Here is a 10418-nt window from a genome sequence, read left to right on the forward strand (position 1 = left end):
GAACGATTCGGTTATTAAAAGTCATCAAACTTGTGTTAAAATGTTGATATTTGTGTCAGAATCTCTTTATTCTTCATGTGTCATTTAAAATAAAGTGTTTGCACTAACAAGATCCTGTTAAAAACATTAAATTCTGCTCCTCAGAGACTCTGTGAAGACAGGATTGATTCTGCTGAGACCAACGGTCACGTGACAAATATTCACTGAAAATCTGTTTACACAGAGCAGAGAGGAGAGGACAGGAGAGGCTGTTTACACAGAGCAGAGAGGAGAGGACAGGAGAGGCTGTTTACACAGAGCAGAGAGGAGAGGACAGGAGAGGCCGTTTACACAGAGCTGAGAGGAGAGGACAGGAGAGGCGGGAAACATGACAATACTTCAATATGTACAACATGAGGAGAAAACTGGTTATATTACACATTTTGGGGTCATTGTGTGTCTTTTTTTATATTTTTTACCTCTTTTTTGTATTTAGTGTTTTTTGTCTTTTTCTAATATTTTTAGATCATTTTCTATTTACGTATTTTTGCTAATTTTGTGTCTTTATTTACATTTTTAGGTATTTTTTTGTAATGTTGTCTCTTTTTTTTTTACAACATATGTAACACTCTTGGGCACTTGGAAAAGTGTTAATATATAAATTCCTTTTTATTTCAGTTTTTAAAAGTAATTTATGAAAAAAAACCTTTTCTTTTTCAATGGTTTCTGTCGTTATAACTGTTATTCTGCACTCTTCTCTCCTCCTCTGTTGGTGCATCAGGAGGTTTAAAGAAACAGCAGTAATACAAATATATAGTATGAAAATAAAAGTGGATCCAGTATCTGTATACAGTATACTTAGCACAAAGACTGGAAAGTGTTAGCTTATAACTGGATTAAAGGCACACACACACACACACCTGCAGCTGTCTCTGTCAGCAGGTGGCACTGGTGTGTGTTTGTGTCGTGCTGAGGCGGCTCAACGTGTGTGACCTAAAAATTACTGACAGCAACAACATTTAAATACACTAAGTCCCCTCCCCCTCTTCCTCTCTCTCTCAAATTATCTTTTTTACTCTCAGTGAATTGTAAATGTTGGTTCCAAATCTAACAAAATATATATAATTAAAATAAATATAAAAATATATATAATAATATCAGACCTCCCTTGTTTTCTTTATTTTCCATGGTTTTCTTGATAATGATTTTGGTTAATATAAAAAAAAAACATGGAAAATGTCTAGATATCAGCTCTTACATTAAACTCTTATGAGCTATGGAGGTTTTACAGTGTGATGTCATCAACAGGTCATGTGATCTGATCTCCAGAGGGTTAAATATATTTTTATGTGCTAATACTTTTGTACTTTTACTTGAAAGAGGTCACACACACACACACACACACACACACACACACACACACACACACACACACACACACACACACACACATAACTAAGTGTGTGTGTGTGTGTGTGTGTGTGTGTGTGTGTAAAAGTGAAATACATGATGTCATCTATCACATGGAAATGTGTAATAACCATGTCATACAAATACACAGAAATGGCAACATGTCACATGCACAGAGGAAAACAACACACACACACACACACACACACACACACACACACACACACACACACTTGCATAAGATCATTAGCAGCTCTCATATGATCAGTAGCTGATGGTTGAACAACAAGAACAGCTTTTGTTGGGACAAACACACACACACACACACACACACACACACACACACACACACACACACACACACACACACACACACAGTAGAGACTGAACCACTACAGACCAGTAGAACCTGAGACTGAACTATTTAGAATAGGCAAAATTCCCTTTTTGAATACAAAAGCTGTCTATTTAATGTTGTACACTGTGAACGATATGTCAACCTCTTCTATGAAAATAATTAATAATTCCTTCAACTATTACTACATATAAATATGATAATTTGATTATAAACATTAAGTTAATTAATAATCATTAATGATAGCAGCATTTATGATAACGCCTTTTTATTTACATATCTGACAACCCAAGCAAGGTATAATTTATTCATAATTATATTCCCAATAAGGTCAAATTTAATATAAAATATAGAACTAGATGTTCTCATCATTTTGTCTTTCTTTTTGGTCTTTTTGTGTCTTTTTTGGTAATTTGGTGTCCTTGGTAAGTTTGTGTCTTTTTTTGGTAATATGGCGTCTTTTTGGTAAATTTGTGTCTTTTATTTTGTCATTTAGTGTCTTTTTCTTTTAATAATTTGGAGATAAGTTCTCCTCATTTTACCTCTTAGATGTTATATTTGAAACCAAAAATTACAATTCTTCACTGAGAGTAAAACAAACATCATTCTCTAAATAAAATGTTAGGGTTTTATTGTGTTCTTAATATCACAATCTAGAAAGTCAAAGTGGAAAGTAATGATCAGGTCATATAGATGAGGTTGTGCTTAAAACAATGACACCAACATGTCATGGTAAACATTATTTAAGTTTATATACAGACAGAATAAGAAGGAGTAGACTGCAACAATGTAAATTGCTTATGTAAAAACCTTAATTCACCGCGCCTGGAATAACTGAACGGTTTATTCTCACAGAGCTCCAGATTTACAGTGTTTGCCACAGAGAGACTCAGTGAAGATGGAAACAGAGAGACATTTTGGCTGGTTCAGGACCAAATCTGATCACAGAAAAAACACACCAGAAAAAGAAAAACAGAGAATCTACAGAGAATGCTCCAACACAAGCAGTAATAGGCCGGGTAATAAGTGTTTGTGACAATGTTGACCTCTGACCCTGAGACATGTGGAGCAGCACAGGGTTCCTTCATGTGGTGACCTCCGGCTGCACTCATGTGGTTGTGACACTGGAGGAATTTAAAACTGACGAGTCATTTGAAACAGTTCCTCATGGTGTCGCAACACGTTACAGCTCATGAAAGTATTCAGAACAAATGAATAACAGAATAACTTGAGGTCGACCATCAGAACTCTGTTAATAACTCTGAGGATTATTGTGTCTTTGATTGTGGCTTCATCGCCACGTCTTTCTGCTATAAATACATCTATAAATATCTGTGTTCTGTGGTCAGATTCTCCTGATGACTGTCACTGAGTTTCCCAACATCTTTCTTGGTAACGTCTATGTTTTGGCTTGTTGGTTTGGAGCTCAGAGCTCATTTCACCGCTCTGTTGGTCTTTAACCCTCTGAACTGCACCTGAAAAGTTTGTTTACTTCAAAGAATCGCCCAAAATCCATCATTTACCGCAGAAAGAAACTGTAAAAACAGTCATTATCATCAGAATTTGAACTTTCTGACGGTCCTTGAACAGATCATAGATGACGTATGTTTCCGTTATAAAAAGTGACCAAAACTTGTGTTAAAATGTTGATATTTGTATCAGAATCTCTTTATTCTACATGTGTCATTTAAAAATAAAGCGTTTGCACTAACCAGATTAAATGTAAAAGTCCTGCAGTCAATTTGTCAAATATTTGATTTGATATTAGAATAGTTACTGATAATCTTTCTGTAATAGTTTCAGCTGTAGCTGGTCGAGCACACAGGGTATTACATATGTACAATATGTGGAGAAAACTGTTTTTTACAACATGATACATCTGTAGTTTCTTACTGACTTGAGTTCTCACGTCTGATACCAGCTGACAGACTGATAACATTTCACTTGTGACACTGAGAGCAGCAGCAGGGACATCCAACCATCCATCCATCCATCCATCCATCCATCCATCCATCCATCCATCCATCCATCCATCCAACCATCCATCCATCCATCCATCCATCCAACCATCCATCCATCCATCCATCCATCCATCCATCCAACCATCCATCCATCCATCCATCCATCCATCCATCCATCCAACCATCCATCCAGCCAACCATCCAGCCATCCAACCATCCATCCATCCATCCATCCATCCATCCATCCAATCATCCAGCCATCCAACCATCCATCCATCCATCCATCCATCCATCCATCCACCCAACCATCCAACCATCCAACCATCCATCCATCCAACCGCCCATCATCCATCCATCCATCCATCCAACCGCCCATCATCCATCCATCCATCCATCCCCAGCTCAGACATCCACTGACACACCAGAACAGAAATGTTTCACAAGCCTTTTTTTACCTGACAAGTCTAAATTTGGCACCAAGGTTAAGTATTTAGATGCATTCATGTACAGATATCTCAGTTCCACACTTGTTTCTCTTCAGTTGTTGGTTTACACTGCAGCATTATATGAATTTCTCTGGAATAAGACAAAGAACTCGTGCTGCAACATTCACTGGGACCACATGGTCAGTGGGCCGTTTAATAAAGGGCGTGTACTTTTAATTTACTAACCAGAAAATAAATGGCTTTGATGTTAAGGTAAAACTCATTGTCTTCATTTAGAACTTAACTAACTCAACCAGTAACTTGGTTGGAAAATCTGATAAACATTTGTTTCAAAAACTGTGGCTCAGACAGGTTCAAGTTAGGGTCCAAATGTCAGAAAATACTAAGAAATACAAATAACATTTTCTTGGTCTTTGGTTGCGTCTCGTGTCTCGTTTTGTCTCCAATACCTAAAGACATTGAGTTATTAATCAATAACAACAAATCCTCGTATTAAAGTAGCAGGATCTTTTGGCTTTTTTACCCCCAAAATGTACGTAAACAATTAATCAACTATTGAAACTGTTGAGTACTTGTTGCAGCCCTTAAATCTTGAGTTTCCTCGTGGTTTGATGTGAAATATCTCATGATCAGTTTGTTTTTATAAATATCTTCTCCTGGTGAATGTGAGTGTGAGCTGCAGCTACGTGCAGGTTTCTGTATGCTCCCTTTCCTAACATGACGCATTAAAGTCTCTTATGAAACCAGTCGACCTGCCAACACAGAAGCTTTACAGCCTCACGCTGAAACAATCGCCGTTATTTCTCCCATAATGAGCCGCAATCAGCCACAGAGTGTGTAAAGCCACGATTACAGTCTCCACAACTAATCATCGGAATAATTGGCAAACTGGGAAACATTTAATTGAAACAATAAAGACATTGTTGCAACATTTCTGACGCATTGCTTAATCAAGACAAACAGTCTTGAGTCACCACCTCAGATCCACCCAGAGCAAATTAGTATTCATCATGTGACGGTAATGTGTCAGGAAGGAGTTAAAGAATAAATCACAGCTTCAGTTAGAGTTCAGAGGTAAAAACAGCTCAGGAAAGAGAAGCTGGAACTCCAAAATAAGCCATAAAAACCTCCAACAGGATCAAGTTTGGCCTTTTAAAAGTTCTGACTGCTCGGCCAATAAAAGCAGAAAACTGGATGTGACTCCAAACCTGACAGACAGAGAGCAGGGCAGACTGAACTTCAATATCTTCACAACAACAACTTTTAACTCTTTCATGCAGCTTCAGAAACACTCAAACAGTAGCAGCACAAAATTAAAAAAAATGATTATTATCCTCCCAGAGAACTTCAGGAATGACTGTTCAATCCTTATATTACAACTTAATGTCCCAAACCAAGAACTGTCCCTTTAAGGCTCAGAGGAGGGAGATAAAACCCAAACACACCTTTTTAGAACAACTCGTCTCCTGACAGCAGACAGTTGAGTCTACAGCAGTTGAAGGACACACACACACACACACACACAAGTGCACGCACGCACACACACACACACACACACACACACACACACACACGCGCGCGAATGCACACACACACATGAATGCACGCACACACACACACACACACACACACACACACACACGAATGCACGCACGCACGCACGCACGCACACACACACACACACACACACACACACAGACACACACACATACACACACACACACACACACAAATGCACGCACACACACACACACACACACACACACATACATACACATACACACACACACACACACACGAATGCACGCACACGCACACACACACACACACACACGAATGCACGCACACACACACACACACACACACACACATACATACACATACACACACACACGCACACACACACACGAATGCACGCACACGCACACACACACACATCACTGATACTAAAGCACAAACTAAAGCTTCTTCACTGTTCATTAAGAGTCAAACCTTCAACCCTGACAGAGTCACAGCTAATCTGCCTGGTAACACACACACACACACACACACACACACTAGGGTTAAATCTGCAGTCTGCTTGATTGCTCTGAGGGCTCAGAAAGTAGAAGCAGACAGAGCAGAACTGAACTGAACTCATCTGTGATCTATTTAATCAAATGTCTCTAGAACAGATCTGCTGCTGACTGAGACTCATTTAAACATCGTTAGTTGGAAACATCTCTGAGGGCAGTGAGAGAGCTGATCTATTCTGGCGTTTCCTCCTCGTCCGGTTACTGCAACTTCTGCTGACACAGCATATCTCTGCACAATATTTCTTCACTTGGATTTCCAAGTGAAGAAATATTGTGCAAGATGTTCTTCTTTCCAAGAAGTAAAGCAGTAAAAAGGTTAAGATATAATAAAGGAAGATATGAAATACCCTGTGTGCTCGACCAGCTACAGCTGAAACTATTACAGAAAGATTATCAGCAACTACTCTAATATTAAATCAAATATTTGACAAATTGACTGCAGGACTTTTACATTTAAAATGTTCTGGTGCAAAAAAGTCTCTTCAGAGACTCTGGAATGCAAACAAAAAAAAGAAAAAAGAAATCACCACAAGAAGTGTCCTGAATGTTGTAAAAACAATTTTCTCCACATATTGTACTTATTGAAGTATTGTTTCCAGCCTCTCCTGTCCTGTCCTCTCCTCTCTGCTCTGTGTAAACAGCCTCTCCTGTCCTCTCCTCTCAGCTCTGTGTAAACAGATTTTCAGTGAATATTTTTTATTTTATTTTTGTCAATCAGGTTGAATTACTTTAGGTGATGGTATGATGTTTTATACATTTTTATTGATTAATTTTGTATTTTATTATTTTATTTCCTAATTCTGATGTTTGATATTGTTGTTGTTGTTGTTATTATTATTATTTATTTATTTTTGGCCTTACTGTATTTTTGTTGATGATTCTGTGGTGGTTTTTGTTTTTCTGACGCATGTTTTGATATTTTATGTTTATTAAGAAGATAATTGTGTACATGGTGATGTTCGGCTACTTGTAGCTTCACAATAAAGATATTTGAAACATCCGGCTGTCGGAAAAAAAAAGGTTATTGGTATTATTTTAATATTTTCCTGCCACTCCGTCACATCAGACTGATGAAATGAAGCCAATAACCAGCAGATAAACGGATGATGGCAGCACAGTTTGGGTCAGTGTGTTAACCCCTCAGGCTGAGAGACGACCCCTCAGAGAAACACACACACACACACACACACACACACACACACACACACACACACACACACACACACACACAGGTTTAACAGTGCTGCAGTGGAGTCGGTCGCACTGCAGAACTGTCAGGAAGAATCACAGCACTCTGCTCTGACACACACACACAGAGTGAACACCGTCTCATACACTCAATACAAGGATACAAGGTCACTGAGCTACTGGGTTAAAATGCTGAGGGGAGAGCAGCACTGACAGGAGGACCCTGGTACAGTCTGAGAGGACCCTGTGGTCTGAGAGGACCCTGGTAGAGTCTAAGGCCCCGTTTACACGAGGACGCTTGCGGGTAAAAACGACAAAATATTTTATCGGAAGTGCCTTTCGTTTAGATGGTGACGGCGTTTTTGGGGCTTAAAAACACAAAAATCTGAAACCACCTTCCAAAGTGGGAAAGTTAAATCCGCTCCGCCGTAGCGTGTCGTCTACACTGACAAGACACAAAACTCTGATCTGATCTGCTCACGTCACGTATGTGTTTACGTCACATACATGCTCCAGTACAGGAAATAAACAAACATGTGGGATTATTTCCATGCGTCGGACCTTCAAGCTGCTCTGGCAGCTCTAATAAACTTACAGGAGTCTTTCCACCAAATGTACAGGATATGTACAGATAGTATTAGTGAACAGAGAAGGATCTGGAATTACCTCCATCACATTTTGGATGCACCGATTGGTCGGAGGCGAGCCAGGCCGCTTTGGACGAGACCTGGGAGATCTAGTGATGGTGGAGAACTTTGTGGAAGGAGTAGCTGATGAAAATGTGTCGCGTGAAAACTTCTGCATGTCCAAAGATGCTCTTATGGCTTTAAGTGATGCCGCCTGGCTGCATACAATCCAATTCACACACTTTTGCGTCACCGTATGCAGCAGATTTCCTCCCGAAAACGCTCGTCTAAACGCGGAATAAAAAGTGGAGACGTGACGCCACTGTTGCGTCTTCTGTTCAGACCGTCCTCGTGTAAACGGAGCCTGAATCAGTCAGATTAAACCCGGTAAACGGGAATCTGTGTGATCAGATTCAGAAAGACTCACTATTTTACTGATCATAGTTTCATCTCGTGACTATTTTCATTTTAATAACTCAACAGACTGTGGATTCTCTTCAGTAAACATGCTGGGACTTTTGGCAAAAAACACTCCTGTTGAGTTTTCCCCCAAAACATTTTTATTGTGCTTAAAACAAAGTGCCATCTACTGCAGTTCTATTAAACTCTAGAGAAGACAGAAACCGCCAACACTCTGCAGCTCACAGCACAACACAAGAAGAAAATATGTGGTTTTTGATTTGTATGTTGATTTTGAGTTGAACTGCTCCTTTAAATGAATAGTTAGTGAGTTAAAAAACTCTAATTCAATTTGTTGCAGAGTGAGATAAGACGACTCTAATGTGGCTCCAAGACATGTGAAGCTACAGTCAGTTACCTTTTCAAACATATTTTAATACTTTTCAGGTACGTTTTGGAGATATATTTGCTGTGAACTACGTGTTCATGTGTGCAGGATGGCTGCCTTGCTTGTCCTGCGTCTGTTCGTACAGTTGGTTTTTTGCACCAGATATTTTAACCCTTACATGTCTACAAGATGCAACATTCACATGACCTGTAGGGGGCAGTGTAGGAGCACCGCTCAACTCACCATTTTAATTACCTGCTATATTATTGTTTTTCTGCTGTGATTTCAGAATAAACAATAGATTTTCATATTATGTTTGTTATTAACATCCTGCAAATCCAGCAGTTTTATAAGGTTCAAAACCTTCCAACCAGCATTTTCTGATTATGATGATTATTTGCTTTGGAAAACACAAATGCAAACTTAAACGTGCATGAAGGAAGTTAATCTTTATCAACATGTTCAACATGAGTCTTTTTAAGAAGCAGAAGACACAATTAATATATATATATATATATATATATATATATATATATATATATATATACACACACACACACACACACACATACATATATACACATATATATATGTATGTATATATACATATATATACATATATATGTATATATACATATATATACATATATATGTATATATATATATATATTTTGATAAAAAAATGAAATTATGGTATATTTAAGTATAAAGTTAAATTTTTCTGATAACATTTTTTGTGAATGTGAATAAAACTTAAGAAAAGATTAACATTTGTGTCCACAAGTGTCCTGAATGTTGTAAAAACAGTTTTCTCCACATATTGAAGTATATTTATGTTTCCAGCCTCTCCTGTCCTCTCCTCTCTGCTCTGTGTAAACATGATCCAAGTTTTATTTTGCGGAAACTTCAGAAATTCACGTTAGATTTGCACGGAAACTTCTGTAATGTAAATGTAAATGTATAATATAATAAAGTCAGTGAACATACTGTGTGGTGTTTCTGCTGCACCACACTGCTGATGCTGAACTCCACCAAAAACAGACGACTTTCACATCCATTACACGTCCGCGGTTAAAGAGCAGAACTTTCCTTCGACACACAGTGACACCCAAACTAAAAGCCTCACAGCCTGAAAAAACTTTCCGTGTGTGTGTGTGTGTGTGTGTGTGTGTGTGTGTGTCCTGGGCTGAAGAGGTTCCTGCCAGACCAGAAACAACATCTGCAGCAGGAACCAGAGAGAAACACGTAATGACAGAGCGAAGAGGGCGGAGCCTCGTGTGCTTCATGCACGTGTGTCGGTGTTGCATTCACTTTTTTCCGCCCACTGAGACTCTCAGCAGCTCTGAGCTCAGGACACACTGCACAACTTTCAGTGTGTACAGATTTAGCGTGTGCAGAGTTATGGAGCTAATCATATAATGACAGAGCAGAGAAGGAGTCTGACTCAGCTGAAAACCATCAGACCTGCTCCAGTTCTAACAAGTCCTGGTCCCCGGCCCGTCAGAAGGAATTACACCAACCCAGCAGTGGGTTTAAGAAATGCAGCTGACGCCTCTGAGGGACGCTCTGCTCACCTGTCCTGGCACGAAGC

The 10418-nt window shown here is 39.0% G+C and overlaps 1 protein-coding gene across 3 annotated transcripts in view; it reads right to left on the reverse strand.

The window, feature by feature from the left end:
- The window catches only part of raph1a (Ras association (RalGDS/AF-6) and pleckstrin homology domains 1a), an 82212-nt gene that overhangs the window by 55120 nt on the left and 16674 nt on the right, over window positions 1-10418 (reverse strand). The gene's annotated exons all lie outside the window — the stretch shown is intronic.

Source organism: Centropristis striata, chromosome 10 (assembly GCF_030273125.1).
Source record: "Centropristis striata isolate RG_2023a ecotype Rhode Island chromosome 10, C.striata_1.0, whole genome shotgun sequence".
NCBI lineage: Eukaryota > Metazoa > Chordata > Actinopteri > Perciformes > Serranidae > Centropristis > Centropristis striata.